The sequence below is a fragment of the Oncorhynchus keta genome, unplaced genomic scaffold (assembly GCF_023373465.1).
Source record: "Oncorhynchus keta strain PuntledgeMale-10-30-2019 unplaced genomic scaffold, Oket_V2 Un_contig_16218_pilon_pilon, whole genome shotgun sequence".
NCBI classification, from domain to species: Eukaryota; Metazoa; Chordata; class Actinopteri; order Salmoniformes; family Salmonidae; genus Oncorhynchus; species Oncorhynchus keta.
The window spans coordinates 27,684-45,345 of record NW_026279773.1 but is presented as its reverse complement, the minus strand read 5'-3'; the positions used below and the strand labels follow the sequence as shown (position 1 = coordinate 45,345).

The following is a 17,662-nucleotide window of genomic DNA, read 5'->3' as shown; positions in this document are numbered from 1 at the left end:
AGTGGGATAACACAGCTCCTTACAGACTCTCCCTAGCCTGGTAAAGTGGGATAACACAGCTCCTTACAGACTCTCCCTAGCCTGGTAAAGTGGGATAACACAGCTCCTTACAGACTCTCCCTAGCCTGGTAAAGTGGGATAACACAGCTCCTTACAGACTCTCCCTAGCCTGGTAAAGTGGGATAACACAGCTCCTTACAGACTCTCCCTAGCCTGGGATAACACAGCTCCTTACAGACTCTCACTAGCCTGGTAAAGTGGGATAACACAGCTCCTTACAGACTCTCCCTAGCCTGGTAAAGTGGGATAACACAGCTCCTCTACAGACTCTCCCTAGCCTGGTAAAGTGGGATAACACAGCTCCTTACAGACTCTCCCTAGCCTGGTAAAGTGGGATACCACAGCTCCTTACAGACTCTCCCTAGCCTGGTAAAGTGGGATAACACAGCTCCTTACAGACTCTCCCTAGCCTGGTAAAGTGGGATAACACAGCTCCTTACAGACTCTCCCTAGCCTGGTAAAGTGGGATAACACAGCTCCTTACAGACTCTCCCTAGCCTGGTAAAGTGGGATAACACAGCTCCTTACAGACTCTCCCTAGCCTGGTAAAGTGGGATAACACAGCTCCTTACAGACTCTCCCTAGCCTGGTAAAGTGGGATAACACAGCTCCTTACAGACTCTCCCTAGCCTGGTAAAGTGGGATAACACAGCTCCTTACAGACTCTCCCTAGCCTGGGATAACACAGCTCCTTATAGACTCTCCCTAGCCTGGTAAAGTGGGATAACACAGCTCCTTACAGACTCTCCCTAGCCTGGTAAAGTGGGATAACACAGCTCCTTACAGACTCTCCCTAGCCTGGTAAAGTGGGATACCACAGCTCCTTACAGACTCTCCCTAGCCTGGGATAACACAGCTCCTTATAGACTCTCCCTAGCCTGGTAAAGTGGGATAACACAGCTCCTTACAGACTCTCCCTAGCCTGGTAAAGTGGGATAGCACAGCTCCTTATAGACTCTCCCTAGCCTGGTAAAGTGGGATAGCACAGCTCCTTACAGACTCTCCCTAGCCTGGTAAAGTGGGATAGCACAGCTCCTTACAGACTCTCCCTAGCCTGGTAAAGTGGGATAACACAGCTCCTTATAGACTCTCCCTAGCCTGGTAAAGTGGGATAACACAGCTCCTTACAGACTCTCCCTAGCCTGGTAAAGTGGGATAGCACAGCTCCTTATAGACTCTCCCTAGCCTGGTAAAGTGGGATAACACAGCTCCTTACAGACTCTCCCTAGCCTGGTAAAGTGGGATAACACAACTCCTTACAGACTCTCCCTAGCCTGGTAAAGTGGGATAACACAGCTCCTTACAGACTCTCCCTAGCCTGGTAAAGTGGGATAACACAGCTCCTTACATACTCTCCCTAGCCTGGTAAAGTGGGATAACACAGCTCCTTATAGACTCTCCCTAGCCTGGTAAAGTGGGATAACACAGCTCCTTACAGACTCTCACTAGCCTGGTAAAGTGGGATAACACAGCTCCTTACAGACTCTCCCTAGCCTGGTAAAGTGGGATAACACAGCTCCTTACAGACTCTCCCTAGCCTGGGATAACACAGCTCCTTACAGACTCTCCCTAGCCTGGTAAAGTGGGATAACACAGCTCCTTATAGACTCTCCCTAGCCTGGTAAAGTGGGATAACACAGCTCCTTACAGACTCTCCCTAGCCTGGTAAAGTGGGATAACACAGCTCCTTATAGACTCTCCCTAGCCTGGTAAAGTGGGATAACACAGCTCCTTACAGACTCTCCCTAGCCTGGTAAAGTGGGATAACACAGCTCCTTACAGACTCTCCCTAGCCTGGTAAAGTGGGATAACACAGCTCCTTACAGACTCTCCCTAGCCTGGTAAAGTGGGATAACACAGCTCCTTACAGACTCTCCCTAGCCTGGTAAAGTGGGATAACACAGCTCCTTACAGACTCTCCCTAGCCTGGTAAAGTGGGATAACACAGCTCCTTACAGACTCTCCCTAGCCTGGTAAAGTGGGATAACACAGCTCCTTACAGACTCTCCCTAGCCTGGTAAAGTGGGATAACACAGCTCCTTATAGACTCTCCCTAGCCTGGTAAAGTGGGATAACACAGCTCCTTAGACTCTCCCTAGCCTGGTAAAGTGGGATAACACAGCTCCTAGCCTGGTACAGACTCTCCCTAGCCTGGTAAAGTGGGATAACACAGCTCCTTACAGACTCTCCCTAGCCTGGTAAAGTGGGATAACACAGCTCCTTATAGACTCTCCCTAGCCTGGTAAAGTGGGATAACACAGCTCCTTACAGACTCTCCCTAGCCTGGTAAAGTGGGATAACACAGCTCCTTACAGACTCTCCCTAGCCTGGTAAAGTGGGATAACACAGCTCCTTACAGACTCTCCCTAGCCTGGTAAAGTGGGATAACACAGCTCCTTACAGACTCTCCCTAGCCTGGTAAAGTGGGATAACACAGCTCCTTACAGACTCTCCCTAGCCTGGTAAAGTGGGATAACACAGCTCCTTACAGACTCTCCCTAGCCTGGTAAAGTGGGATAACACAGCTCCTTACAGACTCTCCCTAGCCTGGTAAAGTGGGATAACACAGCTCCTTACAGACTCTCCCTAGCCTGGTAAAGTGGGATAACACAGCTCCTTACAGACTCTCCCTAGCCTGGTAAAGTGGGATAACACAGCTCCTTACAGACTCTCCCTAGCCTGGTAAAGTGGGATAACACAGCTCCTTACAGACTCTCCCTAGCCTGGGATAACACAGCTCCTTACAGACTCTCCCTAGCCTGGTAAAGTGGGATAACACAGCTCCTTATAGACTCTCCCTAGCCTGGTAAAGTGGGATAACACAGCTCCTTACAGACTCTCCCTAGCCTGGTAAAGTGGGATAACACAGCTCCTTATAGACTCTCCCTAGCCTGGTAAAGTGGGATAACACAGCTCCTTACAGACTCTCCCTAGCCTGGTAAAGTGGGATAACACAGCTCCTCCCTACAGACTCTCCCTAGCCTGGTAAAGTGGGATAAAACAGCTCCTTACAGACTCTCCCTAGCCTGGTAAAGTGGGATAACACAGCTCCTTACAGACTCTCCCTAGCCTGGTAAAGTGGGATAACACAGCTCCTTACAGACTCTCCCTAGCCTGGTAAAGTGGGATAACACAGCTCCTTACAGACTCTCCCTAGCCTGGTAAAGTGGGATAACACAGCTCCTTATAGACTCTCCCTAGCCTGGTAAAGTGGGATAACACAGCTCCTTACAGACTCTCCCTAGCCTGGTAAAGTGGGATAACACAGCTCCTTACAGACTCTCCCTAGCCTGGTAAAGTGGGATAACACAGCTCCTTACAGACTCTCCCTAGCCTGGTAAAGTGGGATAACACAGCTCCTTACAGACTCTCCCTAGCCTGGTAAAGTGGGATAACACAGCTCCTTACAGACTCTCCCTAGCCTGGTAAAGTGGGATAACACAGCTCCTTACAGACTCTCCTAGCCTGGTAAAGTGGGATAACACAGCTCCTTACAGACTCTCCCTAAAGCCTGGGATAAACAGCTCCTTACAGATAGCCTGGTAAAGTGGGATAACACAGCTCCTTACAGACTCTCCCTAGCCTGGTAAAGTGGGATAACACAGCTCCTTACAGACTCTCCCTAGCCTGGTAAAGTGGGATAACACAGCTCCTTACAGACTCTCCCTAGCCTGGTAAAGTGGGATAACACAGCTCCTTACAGACTCTCCCTAGCCTGGTAAAGTGGGATAACACAGCTCCTTATAGACTCTCCCTAGCCTGGTAAAGTGGGATAACACAGCTCCTTACAGACTCTCACTAGCCTGGTAAAGTGGGATAACACAGCTCCTTACAGACTCTCCCTAGCCTGGTAAAGTGGGATAACACAGCTCCTTACAGACTCTCCCTAGCCTGGGATAACACAGCTCCTTACAGACTCTCCCTAGCCTGGTAAAGTGGGATAACACAGCTCCTTACAGACTCTCCCTAGCCTGGTAAAGTGGGATAACACAGCTCCTTACAGACTCTCCCTAGCCTGGTAAAGTGGGATAACACAGCTCCTTATAGACTCTCCCTAGCCTGGTAAAGTGGGATAACACAGCTCCTTACAGACTCTCCCTAGCCTGGTAAAGTGGGATAACACAGCTCCTTACAGACTCTCCCTAGCCTGGTAAAGTGGGATAACACAGCTCCTTACAGACTCTCACTAGCCTGGTAAAGTGGGATAACACAGCTCCTTACAGACTCTCCCTAGCCTGGTAAAGTGGGATAACACAGCTCCTTACAGACTCTCCCTAGCCTGGTAAAGTGGGATAACACAGCTCCTTACAGACTCTCCCTAGCCTGGTAAAGTGGGATAACACAGCTCCTTACAGACTCTCCCTAGCCTGGTAAAGTGGGATAACACAGCTCCTTACAGACTCTCCCTAGCCTGGTAAAGTGGGATAACACAGCTCCTTACAGACTCTCCCTAGCCTGGTAAAGTGGGATAACACAGCTCCCCTTACAGACTCTCCCTAGCCTGGTAAAGTGGGATAACACAGCTCCTTACAGACTCTCCCTAGCCTGGTAAAGTGGGATAACACAGCTCCTTACAGACTCTCCCTAGCCTGGTAAAGTGGGATAACACAGCTCCTCTCCCTACAGACTCTCCCCCTAGCCTGGTAAAGTGGGATAACACAGCTCCTTACAGACTCTCCCTAGCCTGGTAAAGTGGGATAACACAGCTCCTTACAGACTCTCCCTAGCCTGGTAAAGTGGGATACCACAGCTCCTTACAGACTCTCCCTAGCCTGGTAAAGTGGGATAACACAGCTCCTTACAGACTCTCCCTAGCCTGGTAAAGTGGGATAACACAGCTCCTTACAGACTCTCCCTAGCCTGGTAAAGTGGGATACCACAGCTCCTTACAGACTCTCCCTAGCCTGGTAAAGTGGGATAACACAGCTCCTTACAGACTCTCCCTAGCCTGGGATAGCACAGCTCCTTATAGACTCTCCCTAGCCTGGTAAAGTGGGATAACACAGCTCCTTACAAACTCTCCCTAGCCTGGTAAAGTGGGATAACACAGCTCCTTACAGACTCTCCCTAGCCTGGTAAAGTGGGATAACACAGCTCCTTACAGACTCTCCCTAGCCTGGGATAGCACAGCTCCTTATAGACTCTCCCTAGCCTGGTAAAGTGGGATAACACAGCTCCTTACAGACTCTCCCTAGCCTGGTAAAGTGGGATAACACAGCTCCTTACAGACTCTCCCTAGCCTGGTAAAGTGGGATAACACAGCTCCTTACAGACTCTCCCTAGCCTGGTAAAGTGGGATAACACAGCTCCTTACAGACTCTCCCTAGCCTGGGATAGCACAGCTCCTTATAGACTCTCCCTAGCCTGGTAAAGTGGGATAACACAGCTCCTTACAGACTCTCCCTAGCCTGGGATAACACAGCTCCTTACAGACTCTCCCTAGCCTGGTAAAGTGGGATAACACAGCTCCTTACAGACTCTCCCTAGCCTGGTAAAGTGGGATAACACAGCTCCTTACAGACTCTCCCTAGCCTGGTAAAGTGGGATAACACAGCTCCTTACAGACTCTCCCTAGCCTGGGATAACACAGCTCCTTATAGACTCTCCCTAGCCTGGTAAAGTGGGATAACACAGCTCCTTACAGACTCTCCCTAGCCTGGTAAAGTGGGATAACACAGCTCCTTACAGACTCTCCCTAGCCTGGTAAAGTGGGATAACACAGCTCCTTACAGACTCTCCCTAGCCTGGGATAACACAGCTCCTTATAGACTCTCCCTAGCCTGGTAAAGTGGGATAACACAGCTCCTTACAGACTCTCCCTAGCCTGGTAAAGTGGGATAAAACAGCTCCTTACAGACTCTCCCCAGCCTGGTAAAGTGGGATAACACAGCTCCTTACAGACTCTCCCTAGCCTGGTAAAGTGGGATAACACAGCTCCTTACAGACTCTCCCTAGCCTGGTAAAGGATAGCACAGCTCCTTATAGACTCTCCCTAGCCTGGTAAAGTGGGATAACACAGCTCCTTACAGACTCTCCCTAGCCTGGTAAAGTGGGATAACACAGCTCCTTACAGACTCTCCCTAGCCTGGTAAAGTGGGATAACACAGCTCCTTACAGACTCTCCCTAGCCTGGTAAAGTGGGATAACACAGCTCCTTACAGACTCTCCCTAGCCTGGTAAAGTGGGATAACACAGCTCCTTACAGACTCTCCCTAGCCTGGTAAAGTGGGATAACACAGCTCCTTACAGACTCTCCCTAGCCTGGTAAAGTGGGATAACACAGCTCCTTACAGACTCTCCCTAGCCTGGTAAAGTGGGATAACACAGCTCCTTACAGACTCTCCCTAGCCTGGTAAAGTGGGATAACACAGCTCCTTACAGACTCTCCCTAGCCTGGTAAAGTGGGATAACACAGCTCCTTACAGACTCTCCCTAGCCTGGGATAGCACAGCTCCTTACAGACTCTCCCTAGCCTGGTAAAGTGGGATAACACAGCTCCTTACAGACTCTCCCTAGCCTGGTAAAGTGGGATAACACAGCTCCTTACAGACTCTCCCTAGCCTGGTAAAGTGGGATAACACAGCTCCTTACAGACTCTCCCTAGCCTGGGATAGCACAGCTCCTTATAGACTCTCCCTAGCCTGGTAAAGTGGGATAACACAGCTCCTTACAGACTCTCCCTAGCCTGGTAAAGTGGGATAACACAGCTCCTTACAGACTCTCCCTAGCCTGGTAAAGTGGGATAACACAGCTCCTTACAGACTCTCCCTAGCCTGGTAAAGTGGGATAACACAGCTCCTTACAGACTCTCCCTAGCCTGGTAAAGTGGGATAACACAGCTCCTTACAGACTCTCCCTAGCCTGGTAAAGTGGGATAACACAGCTCCTTACAGACTCTCCCTAGCCTGGTAAAGTGGGATAACACAGCTCCTTACAGACTCTCCCTAGCCTGGTAAAGTGGGATAACACAGCTCCTTACAGACTCTCCCTAGCCTGGTAAAGTGGGATAACACAGCTCCTTACAGACTCTCCCTAGCCTGGTAAAGTGGGATAACACAGCTCCTTACAGACTCTCCCTAGCCTGGTAAAGTGGGATAACACAGCTCCTTACAGACTCTCCCTAGCCTGGTAAAGTGGGATAACACAGCTCCCCTTGGTAAAGTGGGATAACAGACTCTCCCTAGCCTGGTAAAGTGGGATAACACAGCTCCTTACAGACTCTCCCTAGCCTGGTAAAGTGGGATAACACAGCTCCTTACAGACTCTCACTAGCCTGGTAAAGTGGGATAGCACAGCTCCTTACAGACTCTCCCTAGCCTGGTAAAGTGGGATAACACAGCTCCTTACAGACTCTCCCTAGCCTGGTAAAGTGGGATAACACAGCTCCTTACAGACTCTCCCTAGCCTGGGATAACACAGCTCCTTATAGACTCTCCCTAGCCTGGTAAAGTGGGATAGCACAGCTCCTTACAGACTCTCCCTAGCCTGGTAAAGTGGGATAACACAGCTCCTTACAGACTCTCCCTAGCCTGGTAAAGTGGGATAACACAGCTCCTTACAGACTCTCCCTAGCCTGGTAAAGTGGGATAACACAGCTCCTTACAGACTCTCCCTAGCCTGGGATAACACAGCTCCTTATAGACTCTCCCTAGCCTGGTAAAGTGGGATAACACAGCTCCTTACAGACTCTCCCTAGCCTGGTAAAGTGGGATAACACAGCTCCTTACAGACTCTCCCTAGCCTGGTAAAGTGGGATAACACAGCTCCTTACAGACTCTCCCTAGCCTGGTAAAGTGGGATAACACAGCTCCTTACAGACTCTCCCTAGCCTGGGATAGCACAGCTCCTTATAGACTCTCCCTAGCCTGGTAAAGTGGGATAACACAGCTCCTTACAGACTCTCCCTAGCCTGGGATAACACAGCTCCTTATAGACTCTCCCTAGCCTGGTAAAGTGGGATAACACAGTTCCTTACAGACTCTCCCTAGCCTGGTAAAGTGGGATAACACAGCTCCTTATAGACTCTCCCTAGCCTGGTAAAGTGGGATAACACAGTTCCTTACAGACTCTCCCTAGCCTGGTAAAGTGGGATAACACAGCTCCTTACAGACTCTCCCTAGCCTGGGATAACACAGCTCCTTATAGACTCTCCCTAGCCTGGTAAAGTGGGATAACACAGCTCCTTACAGACTCTCCCTAGCCTGGTAAAGTGGGATAACACAGCTCCTTACAGACTCTCCCTAGCCTGGTAAAGTGGGATAACACAGCTCCTTATAGACTCTCCCTAGCCTGGTAAAGTGGGATAACACAGCTCCTTACAGACTCTCCCTAGCCTGGTAAAGTGGGATAACACAGCTCCTTACAGACTCTCCCTAGCCTGGTAAAGTGGGATAACACAGCTCCTTACAGACTCTCCCTAGCCTGGTAAAGTGGGATAACACAGCTCCTTACAGACTCTCCCTAGCCTGGTAAAGTGGGATAACACAGCTCCTTACAGACTCTCACTAGCCTGGTAAAGTGGGATAACACAGCTCCTTACAGACTCTCCCTAGCCTGGTAAAGTGGGATAACACAGCTCCTTACAGACTCTCCCTAGCCTGGTAAAGTGGGATAACACAGCTCCTTACAGACTCTCCCTAGCCTGGTAAAGTGGGATACCACAGCTCCTTACAGACTCTCCCTAGCCTGGTAAAGTGGGATACCACAGCTCCTTACAGACTCTCCCTAGCCTGGTAAAGTGGGATAACACAGCTCCTTACAGACTCTCCCTAGCCTGGGATAACACAGCTCCTTACAGACTCTCCCTAGCCTGGTAAAGTGGGATAACACAGCTCCTTACAGACTCCCTAGCCTGGTAAAGTGGGATAACACAGTTCCTTACAGACTCTCCCTAGCCTGGTAAAGTGGGATAACACAGCTCCTTACAGACTCTCCCTAGCCTGGTAAAGTGGGATAACACAGCTCCTTACAGACTCTCCCTAGCCTGGTAAAGTGGGATAACACAGCTCCTTACAGACTCTCCCTAGCCTGGTAAAGTGGGATAACACAGCTCCTTACAGACTCTCCCTAGCCTGGTAAAGTGGGATAACACAGCTCCTTACAGACTCTCCCTAGCCTGGTAAAGTGGGATAACACAGCTCCTTACAGACTCTCCCTAGCCTGGTAAAGTGGGATAACACAGCTCCTTACAGACTCTCCCTAGCCTGGTAAAGTGGGATAACACAGCTCCTTACAGACTCTCCCTAGCCTGGTAAAGTGGGATAACACAGCTCCTTACAGACTCTCCCTAGCCTGGGATAGCACAGCTCCTTATAGACTCTCCCTAGCCTGGTAAAGTGGGATAACACAGCTCCTTATAGACTCTCCCTAGCCTGGTAAAGTGGGATAACACAACTCCTTACAGACTCTCCCTAGCCTGGTAAAGTGGGATAACACAGCTCCTTACAGACTCTCACTAGCCTGGTAAAGTGGGATAACACAGTTCTAACAAAGTAGAACAGTACTGTCCTCTGGGCTGGATTGCTCTCACAAGAGTATGGGGACATGTCCTCCCCCCTCCTCCAATCTCTCCTTCACTCTCTCCCACCCTGCCTCCCTCCCTGAAAGACGAACCTTCCTCCGAACCTCGTCTTCGTCATCCGTGCGGACGTAGCCAGCGTCGGTGAACAGGGGGGATGAGAGGGGGGAGGAATGGGCGTTGATGGGCGAGGGCTGGTGCCCGTTGGGGCTCTGACCCGGGCCGAAGGGCGAGGGCTGGTGCCCGTTGGGGCTCTGACCCGGGCCGAAGGGAAAGGCTTTCTGCCCCTTCACCACCACTGGAGAGCTGCCTGAGATCAAACCTGGAAGAGAGGAGGAGACAGGAACGAGTCAGAGAGATCAGACCTGGAAGAGAGGAGGGGACAGGAACGAGTCAGAGAGATCAGAGCTGCCTGAGATCACACCTGGAAGAGAGGAGGGGACAGGAACGAGTCAGAGAGATCAGAGCTGCCTGAGATCACACCTGGAAGAGAGGAGGGGACAGGAACGAGTCAGAGAGATCAGAGCTGCCTGAGATCACACCTGGAAGAGAGGAGGAGACAGGAACGAGTCAGAGAGATCAGAGCTGCCTGAGATCACACCTGGAAGAGAGGGGGGACAGGAACGAGTCAGAGAGATCAGAGCTGCCTGAGATCACACCTGGAAGAGAGGAGGAGGACAGGAACGAGTCAGAGAGATCAGAGCTGCCTGAGATCACACCTGGAAGAGAGGAGGGGACAGGAACGAGTCAGAGAGATCAGAGCTGCCTGAGATCACACCTGGAAGAGAGGAGGGGACAGGAACAGTCGAGATCAGAGAGAGAGGGGGACAGGAACAGAGCTGCCTGAGATCACACCTGGAAGAGAGGAGGGACAGGAACGAGTCAGAGAGATCAGAGCTGCCTGAGATCACACCTGGAAGAGAGGAGGGGACAGGAACGAGTCAGAGAGATCAGAGCTGCCTGAGATCACACCTGGAAGAGAGAGAGGAGGACAGGAACGGGGAGTCAGAGAGATCAGAGCTGCCTGAGATCACACCTGGAAGAGAGGAGGGGACAGGAACGAGTCAGAGAGATCAGAGCTGCCTGAGATCACACCTGGAAGAGAGGAGGGGACAGGAACGAGTCAGAGAGATCAGAGCTGCCTGAGATCACACCTGGAAGAGGAGGGGACAGGAACGAGTCAGAGAGATCAGAGCTGCCTGAGATCACACCTGGAAGAGAGGAGGAGACAGGAACGAGTCAGAGAGATCAGAGCTGCCTGAGATCACACCTGGAAGAGAGGAGGGGACAGGAACAGTCAGAGAGATCAGAGCAATCAGTGGAACACAGTAGAGAGATCAGAGCTGCCTGAGATCAGCCTGGAGAGAAGCACAACAGTGGAACACAGTAGAGAGAGAGAGAAACAGAGGAAACAGCCTGGAGTGGAACACAGTAGAGAGACAGACAGCCTGGAACACAGTAGAGAGACAGAGGAAACAGTCTGGAGAGAAGCACAACAGTGGAACACAGTAGAGAGACAGAGGAAGCAGCCTGGAGAGAAGCACAACAGTGATGGCAGAAAAACAGCATTCATAGAAGCTTTGAACATAGTCTGATTTATCTGTCATGTTTTTAATGCTAAATATAATGTGTTGTCAGTGAATGTAATCAGACAAATGATGAGGATGAAGCGGCGGCCATGTTGGATTTGCAAAAGAACAGAAATCAGGATCAGGGCCGAAAGGAACAACAATGAGATGTCCATCTTGTTTACATGCCAGGAGTCAAGCCAAGCAGACAGCAAAGAGGAAGGGGAGGGGGCAGACAGACTGATGATTAGGATGACTGCTGATACAGGGAGGGGAGGGGGCAGACAGACTGATGATTAGGATGACTGCTGATACAGGGAGGGGGGTCAGACAGACTGATGATTAGGATGACTGCTGATATTATTTACAATGACGGCCTACCAGGGAACAGTGGGTTAACTGCCCCGAGGGAGGGGCTAACTGTGGCAGGGAGCTAACCCCGAGGGAGGGGCTAACAGTGGCAGGGAGCTAACCCTGTGGGAGGGGCTAACAGCGGCAGGGAGCTAACCCTGAGGGAGGGGCTAACAGTGGCAGGGAGCTAACCCTGTGGGAGGGGCTAACAGTGGCAGGGAGCTAACCCTGAGGGAGGGGCTAACAGCAGCAGGGAGCTAACCCTGAGGGAGGGGCTAACAGCAGCAGGGAGCTAACCCTGAGGGAGGGGCTAACAGCGGCAGGGAGCTAACCCTGAGGGAGGGGCTAACAGTGGCAGGGAGCTAACCCTGTGGGAGGGGCTAACAGTGGCAGGGAGCTAACCCTGGGGGAGGGGCTAACAGTGCAGGGCGCTAACCCTGGGGGAGGGGCTAACAGTGGCAGGGAGCTAACCCTGGGGGAGGGGCTAACAGTGGCAGGGAGCTAACCCTGGGGGAGGGGCTAACATGTGTGTGTGAGCGTGTGCCTCTGGCCTCGTTCTCTATCTATACCAGAACAGTGGATGTAGGAGATAGAAGAGCTGCTGCCTTCAGCTGCCTGCCGGACTGGACCTGAGATCTGCTGCTCTGGGTGTCCCGTGGTGGAGGGTAGAGCCTGGGCCTCTGGTCCAGCCTGGTGGCCGTTGGTCACTGTAGGGTCGTCCACCGGGGCCTGGAGGGTCAACCTGAGAGGAGAGTCTGTCTGGTCCACAGAGACACTCTGGAGAGGAGGGAGAGAGAGAAGTTAAAGGGATACTCTGTGATATAAAGACCAGAACACACAGGGTAGCCTAGTGGTTAGAGCGTTGGACTAGTAACCGGAAGGTTGTGAGTTCAAACCCCCGAGCTGACAAGGTACAAATCTGTCGTTCTGCCCCTGAACAGGCAGTTAACCCACTGTTCCTAGGCCGTCATTGAAAATAAGAATCTGTTCTTAACTGACTTGCCTGGTTAAATAAAAGTAAAATAAAAAAATAAAAAAATAAAACTCTATTCCTTCTCCTATGAATCACAGAGAGAAAGGTCACCAGGATATACTGACCTCTTGTGGCACTGTGGATGTCTTTCTGTCCTGGGGTGTCAGGCTGCTGCCGGACACCTTCTTACTGCGTTTCCTGGTGGGGAGAGGAGACAGGCGAGGCTTAGTCTATCAACTGTTGAGGTAAAGGGACATGGGAACCTGGAGCCACAAACACACCTCAGGGGAAGAGAGGCTGACATCCAGACCAGGTGAAGTCTCACCTTTCAAAAGGGACCTTTTGGAACTCGGAGTCCTTGACGTAGTCGAAAACCTGCTTCTGTGTCCGACCGCTGCAGACAGAAAGAGACGTGGTAGTATGTTGAAACACAGAGGTCTGATGAAGCAGCACAGTCCCTGTAAAAGGACTGTCAGTGACAGGCCCTGACACAATAGGAAAGGTCACATTGTTGAGTCCAGTATCAAACCTCTACCAGCTCCACCCACCCAGCCAGCCAGCCTACCTAAACCTCTACCAGCTCCACCCACCCAGCCAGCCAGCCTACCTAAACCTCTACAAGCTCCACCCACCCAGCCAGCCAGCCTACCTAAACCTCTACAGCTCCACCCACCCACCCAGCCAGCCTACCCAAACCTCTACAAGCTCCACCCACCCAGCCAGCCAGCCTACCTAAACCTCTACAAGCTCCACCCACCCACCCAGCCAGCCTACCCAAACCTCTACAAGCTCCACCCACCCACCCAGCCAGCCTACCCAAACCTCTACCAGCTCCACCCACCCAGCCAGCCTACCCAAACCTCTACAAGCTCCACCCACCCACCCAGCCAGCCTACCCAAACCTCTACAAGCTCCACCCACCCAGCCAGCCTACCTAAACCTCTACAAGCTCCACCCACCCAGCCAGCCTACCCAAACCTCTACCAGCTCCACCCACCCAGCCAGCCAGCCTACCCAAACCTCTACAAGCTCCACCCAGCCAGCCAGCCTACCTAAACCTCTACAAGCTCCACCCACCCAGCCAGCCAGCCAGCCTACCCAAACCTCTACAAGCTCCACCCAGCCAGCCAGCCTACCCAAACCTCTACAAGCTCCACCCAGCCAGCCAGCCTACCTAAACCTCTACAAGCTCCACCCACCCAGCCAGCCTACCTAAACCTCTACAAGCTCCACCCACCCAGCCAGCCAGCCTACCCAAACCTCTACAAGCTCCACCCACCCAGCCAGCCTACCCAAACCTCTACCAGCTCCACCCAGCCAGCCTACCCAAACCTCTACAAGCTCCACCCTCCCAGCCAGCCTACCCAAACCTCTACCAGCTCCACCCACCCAGCCAGCCAGCCTACCCAAACCTCTACCAGCTCCACCCACCCAGCCAGCCTACCTAAACCTCTACAAGCTCCACCCACCCAGCCAGCCTACCCAAACCTCTACAAGCTCCACCCACCCAGCCAGCCTACCCAAACCTCTACCAGCTCCACCCACCCACCCAGCCAGCCTAAAACCTCTACAAGCTCCACCCTCCCAGCCAGCCTACCCAAACCTCTACCAGCTCCACCCACCCAGCCAGCCTGCCCAAACCCTAAAGCTCACCCAGCCAGCCAGCCTCCCTCTACCAGCTTCCCCACCCACCCAGCCTACCCAAACCTCTACCAGCTTCACCCAGCCAGCCAGCCTACCCAAACCTCTACCAGCTTCACCCACCAAGCCAGCCTACCTAAACCTGAAGGAGGACCCTCTGGTGAAGAGAACAGCTTTGGCTTTGGGCTTGGGTTCCTCGAACAGTCTGAAGAAGGCGTGGTACTCCACACATATTTTCCAGAAGATCTTACAGCAATCTCTACTGGCCATCACAAACTCCAGAGTGTCCTGGTATGCACTCTGCTGCAGGCGGGCACAGACATGGTCAACACATAGTTTAGCATTGGTTAGAACAGGAGAAACGAGTGCTGTGTTCATCTACTGATAAAACACTGTGTTGGAACTAACCGTGGAATATTACTGTGAATTTACTGAGAAATAAATCAACACCCTTTCAACCAATCAGAATGGAGTATTCTGCCAAGCCGTGGTATAAGGACTTACATTGAGGTCTGGTCTGAGTTTGATGAGAAAACGTTTCCTCTTGAAGCTGAGCTTGCGGACTTTAGACCAGTTAAAAGCATTGATCTTAGTGTGTCCCTATAGGAGAGAGTTTAGACCAGTTAAAAGCATTGATCTTAGTGTGTCCCTATAGGAGAGAGTTTAGACCAGTTAAAAGCATTGATCTTAGTGTGTCCCTATAGGAGAGAGTTTAGACCAGTTAAAAGCATTGATCTTAGTGTGTCCCTATAGGAGAGAGTTTAGACCAGTTAAAAGCATTGATCTTAGTGTGTCCCTATAGGAGAGAGGAGTTTCAGTTGGTTGGACAACATGCATACAGACAGGACATAAGATTGTGTATCACAGAGACACTTCCCAGACAGTCTTCTGCCTTTTATTTACAGTCGATAGTTGATTTGCTGCTAAGAAACCACTACTGAAGGACACCAATAAGAAGACACTTGCCTGGTCCAAAAAACATGAGCAATGGACATTAGACCGATGGAAATCTGTCCTTTGGTCTGATGAGTACACATTTGAGATGTTTGGTTCCAACCGCTGTGCGTTTGTGAGGAGCAGAGTAGGTGTACGGATGATCTCTTCATGTATATGGGTCCTGCGTCAGACGGCCTCCACAATCCCCCGACCTCAACCCAATTGAGATTTGGTTTGGGATGAGTTGGAGCGCAGAGTGAAGGAAAAACAAGTGCTCAGCATATGTGGGAACTCCTTCAAGACTGTTGGAAAGGCATTCCAGGTGAAGCTGGTTGAGAGAATGCCAAGAGTGTGCAAAGGGTGGCTACTTTGAAGAATCTAAATGGTAAAATATGCTGGAGTGGTGTAAAGCTCGCGCCATTGTACCCTGGAGCAGTGGAAATGTGTTCTCTAGAGGGATGAATCACGCTTCACCATCTGGCAGTCCGACGGACTAACCTGGGTTTGGCGGATGCCAGGACAATGTTACTTGCCGCAATCCATAGTGCCAACTGTAAAGTTTGGTGGAGGAATAATGGTCTGGGGCTGTTTTTCATGGTTCAGGCCGTTTAGTTCCAACCATGTAGTGTATATACAGTGGGGCAAAAAAGTATTTAGTCAGCCACCAATTGTGCAAGTTCTCCTACTTAAAAAGATGAGGCCTGTAATTTTCATCATAGGTACACTTCAACTATGACAGACAAAATGAGGGAAAAAAATCCAGAAAATCACATTGTAGGATTTTTTATGAATTTATTTGCAAATTATGGTGGACAATAAGAGAACTTGCACAATTGGTGGCTGACTAAATACTTTTTTGCCCCACTACATATATATATATTTGTGTGTGGAAAGAACAGCTGACTCAAGAGCAGCCAGCCGGGCATTCGTGGCCAGCCGGACATTCGTAGCCAGCCGGACATTCGTGGCCAGCCGGACATTCGTGGCCAGCCGGACATTCGTGGCCAGCCGGACATTCGTGCCCTGCCGGACATTCGTGGCCAGCCGGACATTCGTGGCCAGCCGGACATTCGTGGCCAGCCGGACATTCGTGCCCTGCCGGACATTCGTGGCCAGCCGGACATTCGTGGCCAGCCGGACATTCGTGCCCTGCCGGACATTCGTGGCCAGCCGGACATTCGTGGCCAGCCGGACATTCGTGGCCAGCCGGACATTCGTGCCCTGCCGGACATTCGTGGCCAGCCGGACATTCGTGCCCTGCCGGACATTCGTGGCCAGCCGGACATTCGTGGCCAGCCGGACATTCGTGCCCTGCCGGACATTCGTGGCCTGCCGGACATTCGTGCCAGCCGGACATTCTGCAGTAACATGGACTCTACAAAGTGATGAAACTTTGTTGTTCCTTGGTAAGCTTGGTGCTTGACAGACAAGTCTTCGGTTGCCTAGTGAAATGCTGAATACAACAGGTGTAGTAGACCTCACAGTGAAATGCTGAATACAACAGGTGTAGTAGACCTCACAGTGAAATGCTGAATACAACAGGTGTAGTAGACCTCACAGTGAAATGCTGAATACAACAGGTGTAGTAGACCTCACAGTGAAATGCTGAATACAACAGGTGTAGTAGACCTTACAGTGAAATGCTGAATACAACAGGTGTAGTAGACCTCACAGTGAAATGCTGAATACAACAGGTGTAGTAGACCTTACAGTGAAATGCTGAATACAACAGGTGTAGTAGACCTCACAGTGAAATGCTGAATACAACAGGTGTAGTAGACCTTACAGTGAAATGCTGAATACAACAGGTGTAGTAGACCTCACAGTGAAATGCTGAATACAACAGGTGTAGTAGACCTCACAGTGAAATGCTGAATACAACAGGTGTAGTAGACCTTACAGTGAAATGCTGAATACAACAGGTGTAGTAGACCTTACAGTGAAATGCTGAATATAACAGGTGTAGTAGACCTCACAGTGAAATGCTGAATACAACAGGTGTAGTAGACCTTACAGTGAAATGCTGAATACAAGCCCTTAACCAACAATGCAGTTTTAAAAAAAGGTAAGAGATCAGAAATGAACTCCCATGTTCCTGGTGGATAAACATCTGGAGCTCATACAGTACCTGAAACACCAGCAGTCCAATATGAGACACAGCCAGACTGAGCTTGGTCCCCTCTCGGTCCTTAGCAGGGTGGAGCCTGACTCCGTACATCTCCAACCGCCGGGCGATATCCAATAGCTGATAGTCTGACTCCGCTGGCGTCTGTCCTCTGGGGACACACAGGACACATACCAACCCTTTATCATATCATAGTCTGTCCTCTGGGGACACACAGGACACATACCAACCCTTTATCATATCATAGTCTGTCCTCTGGGGACACACAGGACACATACCAACCCTTTATCATATCATAGTCTGTCCTCTGGGGACACACAGGACACATACCAACCCTTTATCATATCATAGTCTGGCGTCTGTCCTCTGGGGACACACAGGACACATACCAACCCTTTATCATATCATAGTCTGGTGTCTGTCCTCTGGGGACACACAGGACACATACCAATACTTTATCATATCATAGTCTGTCCTCTGGGGACACACAG

At 51.0% G+C, this 17,662-nt stretch overlaps 1 long non-coding RNA gene and 1 pseudogene across 6 annotated transcripts; both read right to left on the bottom strand.

Annotated features, from left to right (window-relative positions):
* LOC127919278 (FERM, ARHGEF and pleckstrin domain-containing protein 1-like) overlaps nucleotides 1-17,662 on the bottom strand; it is a 61,865-nt pseudogene that overhangs the window by 16,789 nt on the left and 27,414 nt on the right.
* Nucleotides 9,948-10,861, bottom strand: LOC127919276 (uncharacterized). 6 transcript variants are annotated; one of them, XR_008102415.1, is made up of 4 exons: nucleotides 10,789-10,861; nucleotides 10,614-10,731; nucleotides 10,491-10,549; nucleotides 9,948-10,178 (listed from the first exon to the last, which is right to left on the bottom strand). It is a non-coding gene; the product is annotated as an uncharacterized LOC127919276 (long non-coding RNA). The 6 variants fall into 6 exon arrangements; XR_008102417.1 differs by having other exon boundaries at nucleotides 9,948-10,119; XR_008102416.1 differs by lacking the exon at nucleotides 10,491-10,549 and adding an exon at nucleotides 10,297-10,355.